Source organism: Mytilus galloprovincialis, chromosome 3 (genome assembly GCF_965363235.1).
Source record: "Mytilus galloprovincialis chromosome 3, xbMytGall1.hap1.1, whole genome shotgun sequence".
NCBI classification, from domain to species: domain Eukaryota; kingdom Metazoa; phylum Mollusca; class Bivalvia; order Mytilida; family Mytilidae; genus Mytilus; species Mytilus galloprovincialis.
This window is the reverse complement of record NC_134840.1, coordinates 31,987,482-31,993,661: the sequence shown is the minus strand read 5'-3', so window position 1 is coordinate 31,993,661 and position 6,180 is coordinate 31,987,482.

Genomic DNA, 6,180 nt, shown 5'->3' with positions numbered 1-6,180 from the left:
AACCATGAGAAAACCCCATTCTGTACAGTCGCCTGTAAAATCCCCAACATGAAAAAAATGAATTCAATTGAGAAATTATTGGACTAATTTTTAAGGAAGCTGGCTTGTCATGTTTTTGATTTTTTTATCAGATTTTCGGAATCCTCTGGTTTTATCCATTTGAATGCCTTGAATGCCTTGAAATTCTTTAACATGTATAATGATAAGCCATCTGTAAAAGTCTTATAAAATTTTAATTACTTTTTAACAGTTTTTGTAAAGCTATGTAAAGTCAAGAGAGAATATTTTCCCGCCAAAATTTCAATGGCTCATATCTCAAAACAAGCACGGTGACCTATATATTTTTTTTGCTCTTTGGATTCCTTTATTAATTTCTTATCAATATAAACTAGTGTTTTGAAAAGTTAATTACTTTGAAACTGAGAAGTGAACTCCCTTTACCAAACAATTTACTATAAAACAGATATGACAGACATTAACCTACCATTACTTCTGAACTACAGGCTTGGTTATAATGAAAAATGAATTCAAACTAAGAAGGTTTTTGATAATTTGGTGTAAGGATGCAGTGTGGAACTATAGGAGACATGTAAGACACAAATGCCTTTGCTTGTAAATATGCATGATCGGTCTAGTTAAAACCTGGTATTTTGTTTTCTTGGAAACTAAATCCCATTTATTTCTGTTTTATTGTCATTAGAGATTGCTTGGAGGACTGAGTTCTCTCATCATGCGATAACATTTAATGACAATTGAGGCAAAGTAAAATCAGATTGTGGAAACGGCCAAATCACCACTTCTGTCATTTTTAAGGGGACAAAAGGAGAACATGACACCTCCTAAAATCGAACTTAATCTGTGTGGTGGTAATTGGTATTGTGTTTAAATTTCATACTATTTGACTGAGGCAGACTAGCTACAAAATGGAAACCAATTAGGGGCATACTACAATTGATTTCTATTGGTGAATTTATTTGATGCCCTTTGCTTCCTTACTGATAATTCATATCTTGTTGAGTGTAACATTTCTTGTCCTGTCTTCATTTTCATGATTAATGACAGCTTGATTGATATTTTATAAGCCTTTGATAACTGTCTATGCTGCATGGGTTTTGCTCAATGTTGAAGGCTACGGTGGCCTATAGTTGTTAATTTTGTGTTATTTGGGCTGTTGTAGAGAGTTGTCTCACATGGTATCATACCACATTTTGCTGTTTTTATATACATATAGAATAAATGTCCAGCAGAGGGTTCATCTGACCTTGACACCATTAAATGATTCAGTGATCAAAGTGAAGTCATCATAGTTAGGTCTGTTTCTCTAATACATAACTGAAAGGGGAATTCAACAGGGCCGTAAATTGTCTTCCCTATAAGGGGAGGCAGTTTAGGTTCGCAGAGCGGAGCGAGGCGAAAAATTGTGTGGATCTTTTTATGCAGAAAATGCAATGTACTTCCCCAGAATTCACCTCTTGTTAAATTTATGCAATATTTCAATAAATAAGCGCCTGGAATATTTATTATCCAAAGATAACGTGTGCGGGTAAAGTAAGATTTTTTTTATCCTTTGTCCTGCTTTATGACTCTTCACAAGCTATTATTACTTAGTTTTAGGTAAACAATTTGCGTACTTAAAATGAAATGCCCCTGAATTTTTATTTTAATGGTTAAAAGGATTTTTGCTGTCCAAATGGAGCTATTTTACTTCATTTCAGAGACACAATTTTCAAACCTTAAAATGAAAATGCAAACTTAACAAAACTTTAATTATCAATTCAAATTATTATAGCGTAACACAGTTTGTTTACATTGAAAGTTTTACTGGGTTAGGCTTTGTCAAATGCTAAAGGGATTTTTCTGTGCCTGGTCGAATCCCATCTCCTTAATAGCACTTATATACATTCAATATTGCAACATTGTGACTTCTATGTAGATGTATGTGTAGCATAGAGAGACTACACTATCTGCTTTTCGTCATTGTTCACCTGTTCAATGTTTTAAGGCACGTAGGGCAGAAAAAGATCTCTCACAACTGCAAGTCCGAACTGGCAAGGCTAACAGAAGCAATAGTATTTGTGTTGTATTTGGGCAGAATTGCATGACATTGCGTTTGCATGCTTGCTCTTTCGAATATGTTTACCCAACCTCCTTTATAGGCGGAAGAGTAACAACCAGTACTATTAAAATAAAGCATGATTTAAACCATTTGTTGTTTTTTTTTCAGTGTTTTTTTCTTTATTTTTTCTCTTTTTTTCTCGGTTTGTAATAGGAGGCAACTGCCTACATGCCTCTATGTAATTTACGGCCCTGTTCAATTTGGTGCTTAGAATGATTTCGAGGTGTGTACATAACTGTCTGACTTTGGCCTCATTTTCATTGTTCATTTGTCATAAAATTGCCGCGAGTTGGTACGTTTCCTTAACTAAATTTGGTGTGTAGACTGATTGTAAGGTGTTCATCTTTGTCTTGCAGTGTTTATCTGACGTTTATCTCATTTCACTAGCTCAGCCAATTTTTACTTTTCATGAAAACGTATGTTTCTCAGATATAACTAGAAATAAGAATGAATGTGAGGTGTCCATGTCCATCTTACAAGGTTCCTCTGACCTTGAACTTTGACTTCTTATCTGAAGCATTCATGATATTAAGTTTATGATACTTTTAATGAGGCATTGAAATATAAATATGTAGTATTGAATACCTTTTTGGATTTATGAATATATAGACTCTGCAGTATTAAATTTCGAGTCATTTCAACAACTATCCGATTTTGACTCTGTGAGTGAAAAAAAAAAGAGGAAGGAAATTGGCCTCTAAACATCTCTACTGAAAGACATCTTCATGGGGATAAACAAACCTATTAACATAAAGGCATGACCTAAAGGTTCACAACAGAACAGACAATTTGTTTTATACGTAGTTAAAGAGTTATAGTTCCAATGAATTATATATTGTATGCATTTTTGTTTCTGCTGTTTAAATTGCTTATGTAGAGTAACTAAATGAGTCTAACCGTTCAGTATTTATTCTAAAGCGTATTGGATCCTTTATATTACATCTTTTAAGTAGTTCATAAACACACCTGATATAGAAATAGTAATAATAAGCTCAGTCTTAACTAGAGTATACCAGTAGTTGTAGACTTATTGTTTATTGTTCGTTTTTATGCTATCAACTCTTCCATCTTCGATGGTTGTCTCAGTCTGATGAAATTAGAAACACATATTTCTAAGAAATATATTTAACAAGATATTTTTTTTCATGCATGCAACAAATACACGGGTGTCATTCGGTTTAACGAGAGAAATGGTCCGCAATAACTTTTTAAAAACGCGGAACAAATCCGAACAAAAAAATATGTCTGTCAAAATGGTTTAACTTCCAACATTACTGTGAAATAAGATAGAGAAAATATTCAGTACTTTATGAAAAAACACAAAAGGCGCAATGCATGTCTATGAAATTAATTACAAACAACACGCTTTTTGTACCTATAATGGTCATATTTCAGTTTATCGTGATATATTTGAAATTTAATCTTTGGTGTATCTGATAGTACAGTAAAATGAAGGTATGTTCTTCTCTTAAAAGCATTAATTTGTATATGAAAACCTTGAATTTGTTGAATATCCATCAAACATGATCGTGAAAGAGCAGACAACGCAGTATTTTGATCGTGAAAGATAATGCGTGACCAGACTTATTACTAGTAATCAGAAATCAGTATTTCTTTTACCATTTGATAAACCTGCAACTAGTTGAAGCCTGTAACTATTTTGATAAGGATGAACATTAAATCTATTTTTTTTTTATTCAACACTTTACCTCGAAAGTTAAAAAAAAAATACAACTAAAAACGTCTCTAAATAAGTTTGAAAGATTCAGCTCTAAGAATCGGTCAAGTACAATTCGGGCAGACCGACACTATTTAGCCAATAATATGGATATGCAACGTTTAAACCAAAATGATATCCATCAAACAAAAAATTACAGCAAAAGAGCATTTTTTATGAGTAATTTGAGATTGAACAAGAACCAATATTTTGTGCAACAGTACTTTCTTAAGTTCTGCATATACAACGCAGATGTGGATTGATTTAACTATATACTACAGACTATAGAATACCAGAGCGCAAATGCTGTAATGTCTCGTCTGCTTTACTTATGATAGTTCATTTTTGGAACGTCTATAATATCAAGGGTTTAACTAGAAGTGTCAAATGCGCTTAATGCGCTTAATGTATTTTTTTGTCCATTTGCTGAGTTAAGCCTTTTCAATTGATTTTTATAGTTCGTTCTCATGTTGTACTGTTATACCACTGTCTCAGGTTAGGGGGAGGGTTGGGAACCCCCTTACATGTCTAACCCTGCCACATTACTTATGTATGTGCCTGTCCAAAGTCAGGAGCCTGTAATTCAGTGGTTGTCGTTTGTTTATGTGTTACATATTTGTTTTTCGTTCATTTTTTTATACAAATAAGGCCGTTATTTTTTTCGTTTGAATTGTTTTACATTGTCATATCGGGGCCTTTTAAAGCTGATTATGCGGTATGGGCTTTGCTCATTGTTGAAGGCCGTACGGTGACCTTTAGTTGTTAATGTCTGTGTCATTTTGGTCTCTTGTGGATAGTTGTCTCTTTGGAATCATACCACATCTTCTTTTTTTAAAATTATGATTGTCAATGGTTCATAAAAAGAGTGCAAGGTCAAATGAACCATGACATAAAGATCTCTACAAATATCCCATAGACCAAATAAATATGTTCCGATCCTTACAGTGCCTTAGAAACTGACAAATGTAAAAGTTATGCTTGGCCAATTAATTCGAAACATACGGTCAATAGTATATGAACCTTGACCGACAGCCAGACATAGACATCTTACCATCATTCAATATATCAAATACAATTGACGTCATCATGGTCATATATGAAACATGCAGACAGACATGTACACCATACACGAAATACCATGGCGCTATAGCATACAGGTATATATCCAAAAGGCCAGACAACATAAAACGAGCATTGCCGAATGATGCATGATAATGCGTTCGATGTTATTTGAAACCTTGCAGAAGTCGAAAAAGTACATCTCACAATCATAACAACAGACAGTTATCCTAAAGCTTAACAAATCTGCGATACGGACTTGACCACAAAAATGAATCTTCATCCATGAAATAAGGCAAATTCGGGGTCAGGTAAATCCTGTCTGACGGCCATGTAGTTTATAGGATCCAATATAGAAAATGTGGGTATCCTATAACTTGTGATAAGTGAGTACTTCACATGACAATAAAAAGCTTCATCCTACAATCATCCAACTAAAAATATTAATACTTTGAAAAGCTTAAAGCTATTGAGGATGTTGACCTAAATAGCTTTTCTTGATACCAATAAAAAATATTAATTATGATATAATTGAAGAATAATTTGAACGTCTTCGTAGCATCAGATCTTTCACGATCCGAAAAATCAATTTTTGTGTAAATATTTCTTTATTTACCAAGTTTCAGATTATGTTTATACAAAATAACTATGAGAACCATTTGATTAAATCAAATAGAATGCCTTTATTCGTATTAAAGTAGTTTTTCTAGTCGAATTTGTGAAAAAATCATGTTTGTTTACATTTTTTATGTCATTGAAACGCCGACAAGCAATCTGCCTTTTGTTGTTTTGTAATAACTATGTACTTTTAAAACTGAATATTCTCACATACTGATCATAATGTTGAACCATTTTGACAGACAGCTTTGTTTTGTCGTAAATTTGTCTGTGTAATTAATTAAATTAGAATATGTATTGACCTTTCATATGTCTTCTCGATTAAATGTCTTTCACGATCCGTTACCAGAACTTTCACGATCGTCTCTCAATATCACATTTTTAGAATTAAAATTTAGTTTTGTAAATTAAATACTCACCTTCATAAATTTAGATATCAGTCCACTCGCTGCATTATTCAACCGGAAACCAGCCAGAAAAAGAACCATGACCCCGTGACAACCTCTCCCACCTGACACCTGTGCTTCCTAAACCTTCATCATTTATTCCTTAAAATGCTAGGCACTAAGGGGATGAAGGGGAGGGGGGAGGGACCTCTGATTTATGAAGGTGAGTATTTAATTTACAAAACTAAATTTTAATTCTAAAAATTTGATTTTTATTACATTAA